Raw genomic sequence first — 21,825 nt, 5'->3', positions numbered from 1 at the left:
TTTATCAGTGAGATTAAACAATGACAGCCAAGCCTTCAGCCTTAAAGAGACAGAGGCCAACATTCACAAAAGGAACTCTCCATGTTAAACATAAGTTCCCTTCATTTCATCCTGCCAGTCATAGGAGAAGAGCTAAGGGATGACGGCACAAGCTAACAGGAATGCCAGGGAGCTAAGAGAAGATTCCTAGGAGTTACTTGGATGTCACTGCTGGGTGCTCCCAGGTAGAATGGCACACTGAGTGGATGAAAGAAGTTTCTAAGCAAATGTTTGATTCTGGGGCTTCACCAATCTCATCAAAGGCTGCTTTTAGGTAATTCCTGCTACTGCTCCGCCCTTATACCAATAAGGCGCAAAGTCTGCCAAGTAACTTGCTGTCCCAAAGAAAGCTCATCACTCAATAGAACTTTCTGACAACTCCGTGAAGGCAGGAATCCTCCTTTTCTTTCTCAGGACTGTATCCCCAGACCTGTCACATTGCCGGCAGTTCTTGCTTAGTAAATTACTGTTCGGTATCAGATTTGTGAGCTCTATGCCTGCAACTAACTCTATCGGGTGGTATCAAACCCTCCAACAAGAGGTCTTAGTGCTTTGGCTGTGTTTTAACCCCAGTCATGGCACTAAGCAAAGTTCTGTTTCCCTGGGCTTTTAATGACTGCTGTCTTGGTTAATTCTGGTTGAAGGTGTGCTGCCAGGAGCCTCTTGTTGCTTTCTGAGTTATAACTAATATAAAGTGGCAATTCATCATATAATTCCGGAGGCTTCAGGTACATTGCTACTGTAAATGGTTGGAGCTGATCAGAGCCCTGGCATTTTATAGCTTGTAGTTAAATCACCGGCACTCATTTTTTAAAATGTCATATTTGAGCCCAGCCGGCATGGTTCAGTGGTTGAGCATTAACCTATGAGCCAAGTCACAGTTCGATTCCCGGTCAGGGCGCATGCCCAGGTTGCAGGCTCCAATCCCCAGTGTGGGGCGTGCAGGAGGCAGCCGATCAATGATTCTCTCTCATCATTTCTATCTCTCCCTTCCTCTCTGGAATCAATAACAATATATTTTTTTAAAAATATATTTTATTGATTTTTTACAGAGAGGAGGGAAGAGGGATAGAGAGTTAGAAACATCGATCAGCTGCCTCTTGCACGCCCCCTACTGGGGATGTGCCCGCAACCAAGGTACATGCCCTTGACCGGAATCGAACCTGGGACCCTTGAGTCCGCAGGCCGACGCTCTATCCACTGAGCCAAACCGGTTAGGGCAATATATTTTTAAGTCATGTTTGATTTTATAATATTCAGATAAATGCTCATACACATATGTACAATATAAACATACTATATTTAGGTATACACACACACACACACACATACACGCAATAGGTACATAACACAGGTATCCTACATGAACGTTTTGCCAAGGTTATAGTATCTTATAAAGGAGAAAGGAACCTAGGACTATCTCTTCCAGAAGCTATACACAAAAACAAATTCATTGGGTTGGGAACCTGTCACTAGGAACAAGGAGGCGGAGCATAGAAGTTACGATAATTGTTAAAGCATGGCTCTACTGCCAACCCTTTCTAATTCTGCCCTTTCCAGGGCTTTATAGACAGAAGGTTCTTGGGCACTGTCAACTATTTGTCTATAATTCATTCCTCAGAGCCCCTCTGATATGAAGGGGTAGATGATATCCTAGTCCCATGTTACAGAGGAAGTGTTCGTGCACTTCCTGTTATCATTTGATTAATTGCTTTTATAAGTGGCTAGGACCTCAGCAAGTTGTCCTCTTTCTCATGGGTCTCAGATGGTCTTATTTGCATTGTCTTGAGATTGTAACTCGCCTCAGCTTGCTCAGCTCCTCCACCACATGGCCTAGTCAGCAGACCTACTGACTTCAATAAAAATTCAGAATAACTGCTCCCTTGTGACCACATTATACTGCTCTATAGACATTAAATGGAAAAGGCATTCAAGATACTCCAAATTTAATAAATAAAACGGGGGCCAGCTGAGCACTATTGTTGGTATTTTCATGCAAGCCTATGGATGAAGAGGTCAAGTGAATGGAAATTCTTTTCTTCCTCGTCATGTCTCTACTCCTCCTATTGCTGCTGGAGGGGTACACACGTGGGAATCCTCCATTGTTTGTGGGGTTCTTGGGGCACTGCTGAAATCAGCATTTTCAGAAGCCCCCCACGGGAGGATGAGAGGCGATAGAAGATTTTATTGGCATGATTGTAATGTCCCATTTCCCCTAAGCCAGTCCTGAAGAGGGGCATTGGGTGTTCAATAGAGTCAGCAACTAGGCCAGCATCCAGAGTTTCTGTTCCATGTTGCAGCCAGGTGTGGTTTAGCATTCAGGCCAGATTCAAGTCCATTGATCCATGTGTGAAATCCAACATGGTGGGGTGCCACGTGTGCACAGGGGCGCACTGCCCCCTGCAGCAGGAGTCTCAAGAGGGCCCAGGGCCCTGGAGCCAAGAGAAAGAAGAAGGGCTGAACTTCCTTTGTTGGGGAGCTTACATATTTAGATTTTGAGCGCTTGCAGTGGCCATCTGTCCAATTACCTGTTTCCAGGTGTGATTGATGGGCAATTAGCCTCCCGAAGATTTCTATATTCTTGCCACAGCAATCCCAGGAGGGAACCCAAGGGGGCCACATTAATATTTCTGCCTTAATCAGGATCTGGACCCAGGGACATCACCCTGGGGACAATGTTAAAATAAGTCACTTCTAGAAGTATGAAAATGTTTGTATGTCCCTGCCCTTTTGTCTACACAACTATTGAAAAACCAATAAACATTTCCAGGGGCTACTAAATGAATGGGGATATTGCAAAGTTTTTAGGAGAGTGTTGACTGAGAATTTCAGAGGTAGTGACAGAGGGTGGAAGGAATGGAAGATTCTTCCTCTAGTCCTCACATTATGTAACCATTGAGTTTCTCTCTACCAACACCCACTCCCTCCCTTGTCTCTGACATGGTTTTTTTTCTCCCCGGACTGAGTTGGTCTCTAGAGAGACTTAGGTACACTTGGTGCACTTGGAACATGTAAGCCCTCTCCTGCTGATCCGCCTTGCAAAGAGTCCAAGAAGCCGAGAGGTGCCAAGCACCAGGTGTTTTCTTTTCACTCTGGTTTTGTCCAGCCTGGCATGGCAGGCAGCAGAGTTATTTTGCTTTTATAAGCCATATTATATAACTAAGATCTTGAACAGCGATGCTGAGCCAACTTAGAGGTCATAACAGAGTGGGGGGGGGGGGGCGGGGAGAACAATCAAAGAAATGGAGAGGGAATGGGAAAGAGAGCAAGGAAGGAGAAGGAGAAGGGAGAGAAGAAAAAATAGAGGGGAGAGTGGAGACTGAGGGAGACCATTTCATTTATTCTTGCTCATATGTTCTTGGTCTCCTGTGACGGGCTATGCAACCTGAAGAGTTCTTTAGCCCTCCTTTTAACTGGCGAGAGGGCAGCCTTTATTTCACAGTCTGTGGAGGAGGTCCCTGAGTGCCAGCTGCCTGCAGGCATCACCCCAGGGCCCATTGGTGTCCCTGTTGGAGACTGCAGCAGCCTGGTGTGGTGCAGTACTCAGTGTTCCTTGTGGAAAACAAACAAGCAAGACATTGTCTCCATTCACCCAGCCTCCGTGCTGACTACATGAGCTGGTGAGTGAGGAAGCCCCAGTGGGAAGCCTTTATTTCTTTTTCTTTTGAATTTCAGAAGATGATATAGCCCACTACAGCCCGCTTCCAAGAAGTTGGATAGACATCAGGAGCAGAGGTCAAAGACAGGTGTTTTGTTTTTATTTTGTTTGGGGGAGGCAGCAAAAGTTATGCTCAGTAACTGAGTTTGTATTTGCCAGTAATTCATCTAGCCCAGGTCCGCTGTAGGACTTTCACAAGCCACTAGCGTGCAGGATAATATTTCTGAATAAGCAAAATAAAGAAATAACATATTCCCAACAAATGACAGATTAATCACACTATAGTTCGAGGCAAGGGGAGGTGAAGAAATAGAGTCCACATTTAATATGATGTGTACCTTTATATACTTGGAGGCACTCAGGGGAGCCACTGTCCAACCAAGAGCTGATTTCCAGCTGCCAGCGCAGAAGTAAAAGTACTCTGTTGCTAGAGCACGTTGCTAGGGAACAGAGACGCCAGTGCTGGTAGGCAGGCTGGTCGCTTTCTAGCGGTTTCAGATGAGGCATATCACCACCATCCAGAAGAAATGTCTCGCCAAGACGCGAAAGAATGCCCCAAAGGTATTTGGAAGAGTTTTTAGGTTAGGGAAGGGTGACCTGGCCCAAATGGAAAGTCTCAAATATCCCTCACAAACTCTCAGTGTTTATAGCCTTAATGTCCCCTTGCCATAGTTGTTTCTCCATGTGTTCATTATAGATAAGACCCCAGTGGACCCACAGATGGGCTGCTGACTGCTTATCAATGACAGCAGATGTAGAATGATGACATCATGACATGACTTACTTCATTCTTACATAACAGCGATGTGGGATAATGACATCCTGACACAACTCACTTCACACTTATATCAAAGCAACACTGGTTCTTCGTTCCCTAGCAACGTGCTGTAGCAACAGAGGACTTTCGCTTTTTGACGCTGGCAGCTGGACATCAGCTCTTGGTTGGACTCTGAGTCTTCCTGGTATGAAAAGTATGGATCCAGAGAAGAAAGAATCATTTGATGTGAGCCCCAGGTAGAAACTTATCTGCTGAGATGAACGCTTCATGGTCAACCGAGGGCCCATTTGCTGACAAGGACTCCTCCTGTACTCTGCATACAGGGAAGAATTTCAGACTGAAGTCTTCCTCCCTTCCCCCCCTCCCCCCTCCCCTCCCCCGCCACCCCCCCCTCACACACGGCCTCCACACACACACACACACACACACACACACACACACAGGCCTCCCCACTGTGCCCTGATACTCTGAGTTAACCACTGCAGGGAAGCCCTAGTTTTGTCTTTTGACCAATGGGCTGAGACCTGCCCCATCCAATCAGAACTGCACAGCTAGATCCTCATTTGCATCGAAACCGACCAATCAGAGCTACTCCATAACAACCAACCAGAATGGCATGATTCCGACCAATCAGAACTGGACGAATTTTGAAACTATATTTGCATAAAATTGGACCAATTGGAAACTTGGGTGGGAGGGAACTTCCTCTATAAGAGGCGGTGTCCCGTCACGTGTGTCTCAGTAGAGTTCGCTTTCGGTGTTTAGGGTAAGCCCGGTTCGCGAACTGTGTCACCTGCTAGGGTCTCCCTTTTCTGTACGAGTGACAGGGGTAACAGAGGCCGTTCTTTTGTTTTACCTTCTTTTTTGTGGCGTGGCCTCAGCTTTACTCTAGAACCCGTGTTCTTGCTGCCTGCGCTTTTGCTTCCACCTCAGATTTCTCCCTCCGGGGAGCCGTCTTGGCCTCCGGGAGGCTGTTTCTACCTCAGAAAAGCGCTTTCTTTGTTCCTCACTCAGGGAAGCTGTTTGTTTTCTCCCTCTCAGGCAAGCTATGTTTCACCCCAGAAAAGCCTCTTTTTTCCTTCCTTGTTCAGGGAAGTGATTTCTACCTACCTCGCTCAGTGCAGCTTCTCGGCGCCTTGGTTTTCTCTCTTTACGAAGTGGAATCTTCCAGTGGGCATTTCTCACTGAAACGGATTGGGGCGGGGCCCTCTGCGGGGCGGGCCGGGAGAAAAGGGAGGAAGGTCTCCAAGGGAGGGTGTCATATCCAGATGGCTTCCCTTTCTGATCTGAAAAGACTTAAATGGAAGGGTGATGAGTGGCTCACATTCTGAAGGAGCTGCCATCGGGGCTAAAATAACCAGACGGATTAAGCCGGAAAACAAACAGCTTGAGTTTTCCATGATGGTTCTCAGCTTCCCGGGCCTCCCACTTCCAGCTTCTAATCTAGTAGGAGCTAGAAGGCAGCCCAGGGCATCTTCTAGATGAAAGGCAGGGGGGAAAGAGGTGCAAACAACGAAAGGAATATGGAGGAAAAGTATGTTGTCCCTCAGAAAAATGCCTTCTAGAACTGGCCCTGCAGAGCACGCCTCCCAGCTGCTAATGTATTCCTTGGACGTGTAAGTTTTGCTTTTCAAAAGGCAGAGGACTTATTTGTATGCTATTTGTTTTTCATTGGTGGGGAGCCACTAGACTGAGAACTACCTTTCACCACCCCCCCCCCCCAACACACACACACACACACACACACACACTCACACACTTTCTACTCAAACATTACAACCATGGAAGAGATGGTCCTCTAATATTCCAAGCCAACCCGAGAGTTCTGTGTTCCTGGCGCCACCATCACATTCCTACTTCAAGTCACTATCCTCTCTCACTTCTGCTTTAGCCTTGCAAATGGTCGTTCTCCTTCCACTCTAAGCTCTACATAATGTATTCCCCGCAGCAAGGAAAGTAGTCTTTTAAAAACCTAAATCAGATTGTGTTCCATCGCTTCTAAAACTTAAGTAAATATATATATGGTTGATTTCAGAGAGGAAGGGAGAGGGAGAGAGAGAAACATCAATGATGAGAGAGAATCATTGATCGGCTACCTCCTGCACGCCCCCTACTGGGGTGTGCAACCCAGGCATGTGCCCTTGACCAGAATCGAACCTGGGACTCTTCAATCCACAGGCTGACGCTCTGTCCACTGAGCCAAACCAGCTAGGGCTCCCCTACCATTTTCATGGCATGAATCAAATAAGTGCTCTAAGCTCTTTCATCTTGCAAACCAGTTGAGTGGACGGACACAGGGCCCCTCACTCTAGGAAAATAGACTTTAGGGAAGGCAGGCAAAGCTTTCTGAATCTACACAGGGAACTATTGACAGCCAGACAAGCCCAGTGAGGCCCAGGGAGGGCATTCAAGAGATCTGATGGAGACAAGGTAACTTTTTAAAAAAAATATATACTTTATTGATTTTTTACAGAGAGGAAGGGAGAGAGATAGAGAGTTAGAAACATCGATGAACGAGAAACATTGATCAGCTGCCTCCCGCACACCCCCTACTGGGGATGTGCCCCAGTAACCAAGGCACGTGCCCTTGACCGGGATCGAACCCGGGACCCTTTGGTCCGCAGGCCGACGCTCTATCCACTGAGCCAAACCAGTCAGGGCGACAAGGTAACTTTTTAAAGTAGCTCCATGCAAGCATTGGACTTAATGAGACTCAGAAATGGGGCTGGCCTTTGGCCCTCAGGTTGTTTAGTGATTTGTTCATAAGTTTGTATTGCTTTATTTACTTGTAGGAGCTAACCTATAAAGATGGTGACATTATCCTTTCAAATTTCATTTAAAATTTGACTTTCTTCCACCTCCTTTAGACCATGTCTATATGGAAAGTAACTTTTGCATAAAAGGGAAAATAAACACTAGACTTAAAAACAGAAGTCCTGGGTCTGGGCACTGGTTCACTCAGACACAGCATAGAAAGATGTTCCGAACCTTTCTGGCAGGTTGAAATCACTGGCAGTCTCTCAGGTAATGTTAGAGGAAGTGAAAATTGGGAATCCTCCTGGGAGGGCAATTTGCAGATCATTATTTGCCAAGCACATATCCCTTTGACCCAGCAAGTCTTCTTCTAGGAATGGATATGCTTGCATATGTGCATAAAAACGTGTACAGGAAAGATCATTGCCTCATTGTTTATATTAGCAAACTAATGGAACCAATGGTTTACATAAATATGGCTTATTCATATGAATTATGCAGCTGCTAACAATAATGAAGATCTATGTGTACTGATAGAGAAATTGGAGTTGTATTGTTAAGTTAAAAAAGCAAGGTGCAAAAGAGCATATTGTATTTTACTGTGTGTGTGTGTGTGTGTAAGAACACACACTCAGAGACACACATTCTTATCTGGTTGTATTCATAGACTATTCTTGGAAAGGTTTACAAGTACTGATGGTCGTGACTTGGTCGAGACAAGACTAGGAGACATTGTGACTGTTTTTATCTACAGTTTATTGTTTGTTTTTTAAATCATGCATTTATGATATTTCTAAAAGAACAAACATCTACACTTTTTAGCACCATAGCACTACATCTATGATAGCACTGAGTCAGGGAAGGAGAAATGTCTAATACCATTACCTTTGGGCAAGTCACTTAATCTTGCTGAGTTTTTTCATCACCTATAACATGATTATAATGATGTACAGCCCTCAGGACTAAGTAAGGCCACTATGTGGACGTGCAAAAGCACATGAGTAGGGAGCACAGAAGATGTCTAACAAATGCTTTAGTCTCCCTTTTTGTCGCCCAACCATAGGTAGCAATAGCTGCACGTCATCCTTCATGGCTTGGGTTTTATTTCTCAGGCCAGGAAAGTTGCTGTGGGTGCCACAGCTATTTAAGTCAACTGACCTTTCCTGCTAAGGCCACCTCTATCTTAGGGGATGGGGATGACTAAGGTTGCTGATGACACGTGTTGGGAGGTGGGGCAGGGGTGGGGCTGTGCCTTCGTCAGATCCATGTGACCTACTGGCTCTTCTGCTCTGCAAATTTTTCTTGATAGAGATGCCCTGCCAGCCTGGCTGTAATCCCAGAGAAGATAGAAATAGCAGAGCTCATGGCTCCAACTTCCATCCTCTCTTTGGCCTGAAGTCTTTCTCCACCGTTGCCGGAGTTTTAATTTCCTTTATTGCCTTGGCCACCTCAAGCCCCCTTCTGGGATGATGGAACTTTGTCAGAGCATCAGGATTGGGCTGGCATGCTTTCCAGAGGTCGTGGTCTAGAGAAACACGAGAACATTTCATTATCTCCTTAGGAGGCACAGTCAGAATGTCATCGTCCCTCCTGTTTCCTTCAAGCCAAGTGACCCCACCAAAGGAAGTCATGTGATTTAACCCCTCACCACAATCTCCATCAACTCTACTTGCCCCCAACCCCATCATATAACCTAAGGAAAAGCAGTGTGCTTGCTAACTCCAGAGAGTAAACCCTTTCCACACACACTGCTACAGCCTACTAGAAAACTCCTGGAGTTAAGCTGAACTTGCTCAAGGATGAACACCTGAAATAGTTTCCACGAATGCTGCTAATATGTAGGAAACGACTTATATAATACAGAGTTCCTTTGAACCTCATAGTTTTCATTTCTAAAAGGTTTTTACAAAGTGTTAATTTTATGTATCACCTAGGCTGGTCCATGGTGCCCAGGCACTTATTAAACATTATTCTGGATGATCCTGGAAGATGTTTTTGGATGCGATTAACGTTTACATTGGTGGACTTGGAGTAAAGCAATTTACCCTTAATAATGGAGGTTGGCTTCATCCAATCTGTTGAAGGCCTTAATGAAACAGATTGATGTCCCTTGAGCAAGACTCAACTTGCAGTTCTTCCCTGAATCTCCAGCTGCTGGCCTAACCCATCAGATTCTGGGCTCACCCAGCTTCCACAATCACGTGAGTCAATTCCCTAAAATAAAAGTCTCTCTCTATATATTTATATCTATTTATATGACTTATATTTACAATTTTTCCCACGAGCAAACAAAACCTAATTAGTTTTTACCAACATCTTATCAGAGTCAAAACAAAGAAAAACATGCACTGGAAGCAGTGAAATATAGTAAATGTTAAAATTAAATGAGGGAATTATGGTTGATTTTCATAACATTTATAAATGTTTAATAATGAGAATGCATTTTATAATGAAAACATTTAAAATTAATTTCTCAACAAGGAGGTTTATGTTATGACAAAATAGAATTTTTAAGTAAAAACAAATTTCAAAGTGAAAAACAACGGTGTGCTTGCTATGGAAATATAGCTTCAACTCAAATAGCCCAGGCCTCTCTTTCAATCAGCTGCTGCCACTAATACCCTCTATCTCAGAGTCTTGCCATTGCTCAGGTATTCCCTGAATTTGTCTCCCCAAATTCAGATGTGATCAACAGTCTGAGGGCCTGCCAGCTACACGCCAAGCTCCAGCTGCGTGCACTCAATCACAGCTAGTTTTCATTTGATTCTCACGACTCCGACATGAGAGGTAGGTTACTGTCCCTTAACAGATGACGATACTAAGGCTTCAAGAGGTAATGTACCTGTATGTCACTGACTTACCATTTTCCGATTTTTCAACTTTATGATGTTGCAAAGCGATGCGTGTTCTTTAGAACCTGTACTTTGAATTTTGAATTGTGATCTTTTCCTGGGCTAATGATAATCAGTACCATCCTGTCTCTTAATGCTGGGTAGCAGCAACCAGCTGCAGCTCCCATGAACTACGTGATCACAAGAGTAAACAACCCACACTGTGTTGCTGTGCTTCCAATTTTTGTTTGGATGTTGTGTTTTGTGTTTTTGCATTCCATCATGTTTATAATATGCCATCTATGTCTCCTACTTCCTGGTGATAAGAAGAAGAGGAAGGCAATTCTTATTTTGCTTAAGTGCACACAGCAAGTTAAGAGGCAGAGCCAGCATTTGGACCCCGGTCTCCTAACTGCAGCCCCCTAGCTCTTGCCTCCATCCTGGCTATCTTTCCTGGGATCCCAGGAGGTGTGGGAGAGGGCAACAGCAAGAGTCTGGTTCATTCTAGATCAGCTTTTATATCGGAGGAAGTGGGATGTGAAAAAATGCTTATGAACATAATTTTTCATATCATTTCCTGGGGCTTATCACCCCCACCTCACCAAGTCTCCATGAATTCCACATTCATTGTAACTTCCTGCTCTAAACTACCAGACAGGAAGACAAGGCCAGTCCCTCCTGGAACACAGCAGAGGCTGAAGGCCCCGACCCTCTTGAGCTACCTCCTCCGCCCCTTCCTGTCCTCCAGGGCCGGCATCTCCCCTTTATTCTTCTGCTATTTTTTTTTTTTTTTTTTACACCAAAGAACCATCCTTCTTGCCTGCCTCCATCAGAGCAGGAGTGAGGTGAGGACATTCTGTTGACATTGAAGGGAGGTGGCAGGCAGGGGAAGTAGCTTGGGAGAGTTGAGAAAAAGCTGCTGAGTGGACCAAGGGAATGAAGAGTAGTGGTTAAAAGCAGACTCTCTGGAGCCAGATTATGCGGGTTCAGATCCAAGCTCTGCCCTTTTACTGTTTCTGTGTGGCCTCAAGTCAGTGGCTTTGCCTGTTAGATTATCTACCTTGTAGGGTTGATGTAAAAATTGAATTAAGGCATGTGAATGTGAAGTTCCTGGTATATGCCCTCTGCGTTTGCTTTTATGATCCCCAAACTAGCTGGGTGACTTGAGCAACTCACTGCCCCTCTCTGACCTTCAGTTTTCTCATTTCTAAAGTACAAGGTTTGGAATAGGTAACCCACATTTCTTTCTCATTTCCAAGTTCTAGATTTCTGATCTCTACTTAATTATTGGAAAATACTCTCAAGTTTCTGTCAAGATCTGGCTCTATGTAGTATCATTTAAATGATCCCTTGTCACTCAGTTCCTACTATTTAACTTTATGCCTTTGGACATTACAAATGTTTTGATTTTTAAGATTGTCTAGTTGAAGTTCAAATTCTCTGAAATATCCTAGCAGCAAAACAGGGACAGCAGGCACCCTGGGAAATGGACTGGCAGAGGGACATGACTGCAACCTGTCACAATCTAAAATTCCCACCTAGTTTGCTCCTTCAGTCCTACAGCTACTTTCTACTTCTTTTGCCTAGACAAGCGGTTCTCAACCTGTGGGTCGCGACCCCTTTGGGGGTCGAACGATCCTTTCACAGGGGTCGCCTAAGACCATTGGAAAACACATATATAATTACATATTGTTTTTGTGATTAATCACTATGCTTTAATTATGTTCAATGTGTAACAATGAAAATCATCCTGCATATCAGATATTTATATTACGATTCATAACAGTAGCAAAATTACAGTTATGAAGTAGCAACGAAAATAATTTTATGGTTGGGGGTCACCACAACATGAGGAACTGTATTAAAGGGTCGCGGCATTAGCAAGGTTGAGAACCACTGGCCTAGACAGACCCACCTTCCACTTTTCCTCCACAATATTGTTAAGTTGCCACCTTAGTTGTTCCTTCCTTTCACTGCCAGACTTTAGGAAGGGATGGCCCACCCGGCCACATCCCAGTTCTCCCTGGCCTCTCTGAGGTGCTCCACCCAGTTAAGTCCTTCTCACAATGCTCCATCCTCCCCTTTAGTGTCAGTGGCTGCCACTCTTATATCTTCTTCAGTCTCCTTTTGACTTTGAAACAGCCTCTAATCCAGTCTAGCTGACCTTTAAGGAGTGATCAGGCTCGGGGAGTCTCATTAGGAGAGATTTGGCCCATCTGACAAGTCCAAGATTGGCTTGGGAAATATCACCTGCAGAGAGTTGAGACATCAGTAGTCCATTTCCAGAGTGTGTACCATTGTTTCCCCTTCTCCTAAACTCCTTTCCACCCCACAAAATATCCCCTTCTCTTGCCTGTTTTTGAAACAAATGTTTAGGGAGCTGCCCAGGCAGGTTCAAAACACAGCTGCCAGAGCCCCACTCCTCCCCCTGCTGCACTTGCACTTGCTGCTGCTATAAGTAGAATGGGATCTATACCCCCCCAGCACTGGAATCAAATTGCAGATACTCAACCCTGCCCTGTGTTTTTGCTTAAGGGAGATTTTAAGCTCCGTGGATTTCCTGGCTCCCTTCCGAGTTTCTCTGTGTCTTTGAGGGCTCTGTCTGATGGCCAGGTGTAGGCTGATACATGCCTTTGGCCTGGTGGTCCCAGGGGAACTTGGAGTAGAGCAGCAATTCTTTTACATTTTCAAAGCCAGGATAGGCTAAGACCTTTCGGGCATCTCTGTTCTTTCCTAAGGATGAGCCTCTCAAGGCCCCACGGTGCTCGTTAAACTGCCTTTGTCAGCATGGATGTGACTGTGGGCTTAACCGCAAAGAGGTTTGTTTTTCTCACATAAGAAATCAGAGGTAACCACCAGGGCTACACAGCAGTGTCAGGGTGTACCAAACACCTTAAAAGCTTGTGCTTCATCTTTAGTAAGTGGCTCTTCTCGTGGCCTAAAGATGGCATCTCCCAGCATTATATCTTTGTTCTAGGCAAGAAAGGGGGATGAATGGTGAAGGGCAAAGGGCCAAAGTGACACTTACCCAGCTGCGATGTCTCCTTTAGCAAGCTTTCCTGCAAACATCCTCTGCTAGCATCTCATTGGCCATCACCATGTCACCTGGCGGTCTCTATATGCAAAGGAAGCTGTGAGAATTTTAACTGAGGGACTTTAACACCCAACATCAAGTCAGGGTTCTCTCTCTCTCTCTTTTTTTTTAATCCTCACCCGAAGATATTTTTCCCGTTGATTTTTACGGGGAGTGGGAGGTAGAGGGAGCAACAGAGAGAAACACTGATGTGAGAGAGACACATTGATTGGTTGCCTCCCTCATGCAACCGAGGTATATGCCCTTGACCAGTATTGAACCCGGGCCCCTTCAGTCTGTAGGCCAATCCACTGAGCCAAACCAGCTAAGGCAGTGGTTGGCAACTGTGGCTCGAGAGCCACATGTGGCTCTTTGGCCCCTTGAGTGTGGCTCTTCCACAAAATGCCACATGCGGGCGCGCACGTACAGTGCGATTGAAACTTCATGGCCCATGCGCAGAAGTCAGTTTTCGGCCTGGGCGAGTCTATTTTGAAGAAGTATTGTTGATATTTGGCTCTGTTGACTAATGAGTTTGCCGAACACTGAGCTAGGGCAAGTCAGGGTTCTCTTATTGGAAAAAGAAGGCGACATAGATATATTGTAGGTAAGTAGCCCTGTCTGCCATAATTGGGACTCCTCCCATAGTACCCCCTACCAAGTTCACATCTCCAAATCCCAACTCTACCACTGTAGATCATCTATGCTCTCTCTGTACTTGGACAGTACAGCAGAGTAGTTAAGTCTAGACTCCAGAGTCAGAAATATGTGTTCAAATCTCTGTTCCAAATTCACTAGCTTTCTGGGTTTGGTCCAGTCACTCCGGGCCTGTTTTCACACCTATAAAGTAGGGATAGTAATTGTCTCTACTTCTAGGGCTGTGGTCACGATTAAATGATTTAATAAACATATGGTCCATGGTACATAATAAGAACTCAATAAGTGTTCGCTGTTACTATTTGATTGTTATACAGATCATACTAAAATATATTCTAACACATCATTTAAAAGATTGAGCCCGCTGAGCAAAGATGATGCCTTCTCCACTGCTTTAAGTATAAAAGCAACCACCTTAACTAAACAAGTGATCCATAAATTCACTTGCCTTGCAAAAATTTAAAACATTACAGAGAAGGTATAAAGGCCCCTTTGACAACCCCATTCCTTCACCATCGCTTTTCCCCATCACTTTTGTTTTTCCTTCAAGCCTTTTTCTGTACAGTTCATATATGAACTCATTGAAAATAATGAAGTTTTTTAAAAATTACACTTGCTTGTAAAAAATTACACTTGTATTATATTGTATGGATCATCTTTCAACTTTCTTCCCCCTCCCCCCCCAACTCAATGACACATCTTGGCAATCTATTCTTTGATTAAATGTAGCTTTCCCAAGTTGTCCTTTATTTCCTTTTTCAAAATTGCTTTCTGGTATTTCCTAATATGGATTTATATATTTATTTAGATAATCCTCCATTCGTCAACACATCGGTCATTTCCAATTTAGGCTGTTGCAAAAACAGTGATGCAGTGGTTGTTCGTATACAGATGCCCCTTTTGTGCTCGTAGTTACCATAAAGTGCAGTTTCTGGGTTTTAGCACGCGAGCATTTAAAATTTTTAAAAATATTGCCAAGTAGCCCTCTACTCCCCCTCATAGCTGTATCTAAGAATGTGGTGGTGGGGGGGGGGGGGGGGATTTTTTTGGTTTTTATTTTTAATCTTTAATTCAGATCTACCTTTGAGCCTAGTCCAGTCTAAGCTAGAAAAATGTAAAGGTGCACACTCCACCAAGATTTACACAGGGAATTTGCTATACCCTGAGGCCTCCAAAGACTGTTTTCTCTGTTAGAAAATTCTTTCTGTTGAGTCTAATTAGGTTCTCTCTCTGCTGTTACACTTTGATCCTTTTCTACCCCTAAGAGCCAGGGAGAACAAACCTAATTCCTGTTCACAAGATGTGCCCAGCCGGCATCAGATTCAAAATTCCTGCTTCCTCCCCCACTGTGCCCATTAAAAATTTTTGAGGGTGTTTGTGAAGATAAATGAGATAATCTTTGTGAACGTAATATGAGTTTTTTTCAAGGTTGGAATGTAAGTATGGCAACAATGTGTTCTAAAATTTTTAGGACAGATTAGTTTTCTATCTGATGAACTTTTATTTTGTGTTAAGATTTTGAATATCTAAAACATTCACATGGCTTAAAACTTCAAAAGTACACACTGAGAAGTCTTGCTCTCACCCTTATCCCTCACCCTTTTAGCTCCTGACGCCTCTATTAATGCTCCCAAGGAACCACTTTAATGAATTTCTGAGTACCACTCAATGATTTCTTTATTCAAGTGCTTGCATATGTAAAAATTTGTGTGGTCTTCCACTATGTGGCCCCTCCCCCACTGTTCCCCACTTCTTTTAATGCACATTATATCTTGAAGGTATTTGCATATGAGAACAGAGTGCTTCCCAATGATTACTTTTGACTCTATTATGGAAAAGTACTTTAAAGAAAATCCCTGCCAGCATGTTTCTATACACGTTTTTTGCATGCTTGAAAAATATTTATTATTTTTAATGGACATAGGAACTGATATAAAAATATATACCATAACTCATTATAACATTCCTCCACTGATGGATATGTAAGTTGTTTACATAGCCTAATTATGTTAATAAAAAGGAATTTCTGTATACTAATATATATATATAGATATAGATATAGATATAAATATAGGTATAGATACACACATACATGCTTATACACATAAGTTGTATACTATTTTTACTATTTAAAAACTGTATAAAAATAAATCCACTAATTAAAGAAGGAAATCCTTTATCAGACCATAGTTTCAACTCGGAGTTCATAAAATATAATCACTGCAAGACCTGAGCAGTAACATGGAGAGGGCAGCTCTTCTCAAGTTGCTGTAGGAGCTTTAACTTTAAGTATTAATAATGTTCTTTATTAATAATGTTCTTCTCACATTTTCATGATTAAGAAAGCAATCAATTTCCTGAATCCTGTCTTTTCTGTTTTCTTTGCAAGACCTTTCTCAACTTACCCAGAATTCCATTCAGTGTTTCTCAGCCTCAGCTATATTGACAGTGTTTCTCACTCAGTCTCAGCTATGTATATCCATATTGGGCTGGATACCTTTTTGCTTGAGGGGCTGTACTGTGCATTGTAGGATATGTAGCATCATCCCTGGTCTCTACTCATTAGATGCCAGTAGCCCTCCCCACTTCCACTTTCATTCTGATAATCAGCAATGTCTCCAGGTATTGCCAAGTGTCCCCTGGGGAGCAACCTGCCCACCTTGAGAATTATTGCTTCTGCCTTTGAGCAAAAAAAGGAAAAAGAGATAAGATAGCAAGTAGAAAACATAGAAACATCTCATGGTCTACTAGCTAATATCCAAACAAGAAGAACAGTTATACTGAATTATGCTTCTGTTTCATTTACCATTCCACAGCCAACTGCTTGTTTGTTTAAGAAATTCAAATTAACTAAACAGGTTTGAGAATGGTAATAGAAGCAGAAAACTAATGAATTTTGCTAATTCCTCTTTCCAGCTAGTGACCTTGGTTGATATTTCTTAGCAGTGATATATCTTAAGTACTATTTATTTTTTTACCTCTGATAAGTCATATTGTGTGTATTTATTTTGTGATACACTGCCTTGTTTTCCATTGAATGTCTCAAAATGAACTCTATGAAATTGAAACATTTTTTATGTGCCTTGAATTTTTATCCAAGTATTGATTAATTTCTGCATCCAAGGGTATGTGTTTGTCTCTGTGGCTCTCAGAATGTCTATTCGATTAGCCACTGATGAGTAAGTGGAAGAGGAATCTGAAGGAGTTTCCTTTATCCTCGTTTCTGAGAAATAAGTAATCTTTTCTGGAGAGGGAAGAAGGGAACTGAATTTCCCCAGTCTGGAATATAAACTAAACATGCTGTCAGGTGCCTAGAAATCCTGCCTACCTATCAAGGATTGGTTGGTTCACTTGCCTACTCCCCCGAGAGGTTCCTGTATATACTTGCTAAGCAAAACTAGTTTTTCTCATCCTCTGCTCCAATAGTGCTTTTTACAACTCTGCCTGGCATGGTGAAGTGAGGATATATGTCCCCCTTTAATCTGTCCCCTCCATTTGGCGGTGAGCATCTTAAAGGCATGAATATATATATATATATATATATCCCTATAATCCAGCGGTTCTCAACCTGTGGGTCGTGACCCCTTTGGCAGTCGAACGACCCTTTCACAGGGGTCGCCTAAGACCATCCTGCATATCAGATATTTACATTATGATTCAGAACAGTAGCAACATTACAGTTATGAAGTAGCAACGAAAATAATTTGATGGTTGGGTCACAACATGAGGAACTGTATTTAAAGGGCCAGAAGGTTGAGAACCACTGCTATAATCCCTAGTATTTGTTATCTTACTTGGCTCATACTGGTTGCCAAATAAATCTGTTTAGTTTGAATTGGTTACATAATTGAACCTTTTCCTCTTAAACCTTCTGACTGCTTGAGAAATATGTATTGCTTATTCCTTTTGGAGTTTATACCTTTGGAATACTCTTTCTATGTCCAGAGAAAAACATTACTTTGTGTTACATTCAGTGAAAGATGACTTCACCACCACCATCACTTTTTTTTTAATCCTCACCCAAGGATATGCTTATTGATTTTAGAGAGAGGGGAAGGGGGGGGGGAGAGAGAGAGAGAGAGAGAGAGAGAGAGAAATTGATTGCCTTCTATACTTGCCCCAACCCGGGATCAAACCTGCAACCTTTCGGTATACATGATGATGCTCTGACCAACTGAGCCATACTGACCAGGACTCATCGTCACTCTTAATAAATGCTTGTCATGTGCCAGACATTTTACACATAATGTCATCTGATATTTTACAATTATGGTTCAAAATAGTCATTCTTATACCCATTTTTCAGATGAGTCAGAAAGCTGGAGCTCAGGGAGTTTGAGAAACTTACCCAAGGCAACTCAGCTAATAAGTGGGCAAGCTAGAATACAAACTCAGATCTCTGATTTCTAAATACCTGCTTTTTCCACTGTGTCCTTTGACTGCATGATAGAGGACATTTTCTGGGGAAGCTCCAATGTGGAGTAAAAGCTTTGGTCAAAGGCATTCTTATTTTCTTCCCTAGCAGGACATTTGAAACCTTGGTAGTCTCTCAGATTTCTTCTCCACAGGAGAGAATCTATTATCTGTTAGAGTTGGAAGGACATGGGTCTCCTGCCTGGAGAATGTTTGTTCTTAGTAACATGGGGGTCCACTGGAAAGATCATCTGGGGTAGTAAGAACTTTGTGGCATGTTCCAATCTCTTTCCCTCCTGTCCTGGAGGTCATGGTTCTGGCATTGTGCAAGGAACAGTTTGGAAGGGAGCATCTGAGGCAAAGTCGGTAGAAGTTAGGGTGGGGCAGGCCCTGAGAATGTCAAAACCCTAAGCCTTTTTCATGCTTACTGCTCAGTGATCTCTTGAGCAATTCTTTTTGTAGTTTTGTGTGTGTGTGTGTGTGTGTGTGTTTCACTCCTCTATTCCTGGTCTATCTTGGATAAGGTAACTATAGTTTGTTCAAATGGGATATCAGAATATCAGAACTCTTCTGTGAAAACAAGGATGCATGGTTTCCCTATTTTGGAAGTCCTATTTCCAAAACATTTCAGAAACCCAGAGGCAAATGTTTCTGACATCCTCAGGCACAAAGCCCACATCTGCACAGGCTGGCTGGACAATCTCATAAGGCAGTAAAAATGGATGGGGCCTTTTCAAAGCTGCTTGACCTTGTATAAGCCACTCAACATCACTGAAATCAGTTTTCTCAGGTATATAATGGGCACAGTGATGTTTCTAAGGGGTTTACATGGAATAAATATATGTACTATCCATGGTGCATAGTTGTCCATTTCTCAGCTGGGCTGGGGGGCCCTGGTGGCTAGTTGGGGTGGCAGGGACCACTGGATATTTGGTCCAAGTTCAAGAGAATGCTGGAAATCCTGGGAAATGATCTGAGTTACGGGTTCCTGTCATTTGAAGATTCTTAGCCTGCTCTTAGTAGATCAAAATGAAACCCACTCATTTTTATGGGTTAAGGAATATCCATCCACCAGCTGGGAATTAGGAGGAAAAAAAGAAAAGAAGAAAGGGCTATCAAACATGCTTCGTGTACTGCCCTGGGGGGAGAGGCACTGACCCAATCCTACCTTGTGACAATGTGGAGACAATATGGGATCTAATCTTGGTGTCTGTGTTTGAAGTTACCACCAGAATAATAAAGATCTGAAGGAAAGAGATAAACTTAGAGCTGGAAAAGGCCTCAATTTTGACCTTCTACCTATTTTCTTGGCCCTGGCATAGGTTTGCAATCTGCTAATTCAACAGTGGTCCTTCAGGCATCCAAGCTCAGAACATTTTCAAGACTAGTTTGAGTTTAGGAGAGGCTGGTGCAGGGTTTCCCTGCTAAAACGGGCCACCTTAGGCTTCCTTGTCTTGACAAAGGAGCGAGGGGGGCCCTGCTTGCCTGAAACGTGCCGGTTTGCTTAGAAGGTAAGACTGTTGAGCCCAATGCTCGCTTGGTCAGTCCTGACTTCTAACTATGCTGGAACAGCTAGAAGATAGGCAATGCGGCATTTGTTCCCTGAGACTAAGCTGAGAACACCATGTCAATAATAGTCATGGATTTCATACAAAGGGACAAGGACTCAACTGGACTCAGGTTATAGGCTTTTGGAACAGACAGGATGCTGGTGGGCCTTGGCTGGTGCCTAGGGGCAGGGAGATTATCACACACTTGCCTCTTCCTCCCCAGCTTTGAGCCCCTTTTCAAGACCTAGAGTGTCTCTCTGTTTTTAGCACTCTAGCCTCCTCTGCTCTTCTAGTGGGATGAGGAACACATGTCCTGAAATGCTAGAAGGCACATGGCTGGGATGCTATTTCTGGCTGGTGCTGAACTCAGAAGTCCTAGAAAGAATGCTTGTGATGCTGCTTGTCTTCTGAGAATCCATGAGGCGTAGGAACAGACTCTGCCTGGCTGTACTTAGTACTCACACAGTAGGCTTATGGACAACACATAAGAGAACAAAGCAGAGTTAACATTTTTTGCTTTCATGGATTTTATAGTCTAGCAAGGGGAAGATAATAAATTATAAGCATCATAAATAAGGAAAATGTTTAATGCCAGAAGATGTTAAATGCTATGGGAAAAAGAAACATCAGACAGAGTAAAGGGGGTCAGGATGCTGGTGGGAGGGTGCAGTATTGGACAACATGGTCAGGCTAGATGTCATTGAGAAGATTTCAAAGACTTGAAGAAAGAGGTTAACAAGTTTAACTTAGCTTATATCTGAGGGAAGAATGATCAAGGTAGAGGAAACTGCTACAGCAAAGATACAAAGGTGGGAAGATGTCTGGCATGTTCCAGAACAGTAAGAAGTCAGTGTAACTAGAGCAGAGGGAGCAAAGAAGTATGATAGAAGGGGCAGAGGTGGTGAGTATGGGGGAGGCACTGATCCTACATAGCCTTATAAGCCATAGTAAAGAACTTGGCTTTTACTTTGAGTGAAATAGGAAGTCATTTCGGGATTTTTTTAAAAAAAATTATTTTTGGTTAATCCTCACCCAAGGATAGTTTCCTATTGATTTTTAGAGAGAGTGGAAGGGAAGGGGAGAGATACAGAGAGAGAAACATCAAAGTGAGAGAGACGCATCAATTGTTTGCCTCCTGCATGTGGCCCTGGAGGCTGGGATGGAGCCTGCAACCAAAGTATGTGCCCTTGACCAGAATTGAATCCAGGACCCTTCAGTCCGCAGGCTGACACTCTATCCACTGAGCCAAACCGGCTAGGACTCAGGATTTTTTGAGAAGTGGCGTGATCTGATGTTTCGAGTCACTCTGAAACAGCAGCAGCGTGCTTTTCAAATATTTCTAAATCCCCACATAACAACAGACAGAGGAACTAGAATGAAAACTAAAAACCCTTGGCTGACATTTAACTCAAAACTAGGTGACAAAGTATCCTCACAGCCCCAAAATAAAAGGGGACAGAAACAAATCCTCAAAACCACAATACCTGTATGGCATCAGCTCAAACCCCCAAGCCTCTCGAGAACCCCACCCAGATCATAACTTCCGGGTAGCATTCCATGGCCCAGTTTATTCCCAGTTTGGACCTGTCCTGTTCCGTTTTCTTAAGCCCCTGTTTCCTGCTAAGCCTTTTTGATAGGCGACATTGAATCAGATAGTGTTGGTAATGGTTTAAGGAACTGTTTAGACATGATCAACATCAGTGGTTCTCAACCTTCTGGCCCTTTAAATACAGTTCCTCATGTTGTGACCCAACCATAAAATTATTTTCGTTGCTACTTCATAACTGTAATGTTGCTACTGTTCTGAATCGTAATGTAAATATCTGATATGCAGGATGGTCTTAGGCGACTCCTGTGAAAGGGTCGTTTGACCGCCAAAGGGGTCGCGACCCACAGGTTGAGAACCGCTGATCAACATACACATTTTCACAAATGCTTTTTAAGCCATGACTTAGAGAAGTGAATTGTGATGGAAACATTTGGCACTTAGCAGAAGCAATGGGACTACTTTGCCAATGGAGGAAGCTCAATTCTCTGCAAACAAAGGCCTCTCTTGAGTCTTGCTTGAAGAATAA

At 43.4% G+C, this 21,825-nt stretch overlaps 1 long non-coding RNA gene across 3 annotated transcripts in view; it reads left to right on the top strand.

Moving 5' to 3' along the window:
• Window positions 1-10,040: 10,040 nt before the first annotated feature.
• The window catches only part of LOC138996293 (uncharacterized), a 268,742-nt gene continuing 256,957 nt past the window's right edge, over window positions 10,041-21,825 (top strand). For all 3 annotated transcript variants that reach the window (XR_011468745.1, XR_011468744.1, XR_011468743.1), the window contains exon 1: window positions 10,041-10,062. This is a non-coding gene — a long non-coding RNA (uncharacterized lncRNA). The remainder of the gene's footprint in view (window positions 10,063-21,825) is intronic.

The sequence above is a fragment of the Myotis yumanensis genome, unplaced genomic scaffold (assembly GCF_028538775.1).
Source record: "Myotis yumanensis isolate MYYU_CA2020_CCGP unplaced genomic scaffold, mMyoYum1.0.hap1 SCAF_17, whole genome shotgun sequence".
NCBI classification, from domain to species: domain Eukaryota; kingdom Metazoa; phylum Chordata; class Mammalia; order Chiroptera; family Vespertilionidae; genus Myotis; species Myotis yumanensis.
This window is presented reverse-complemented; position numbering and strand designations above follow the sequence as displayed.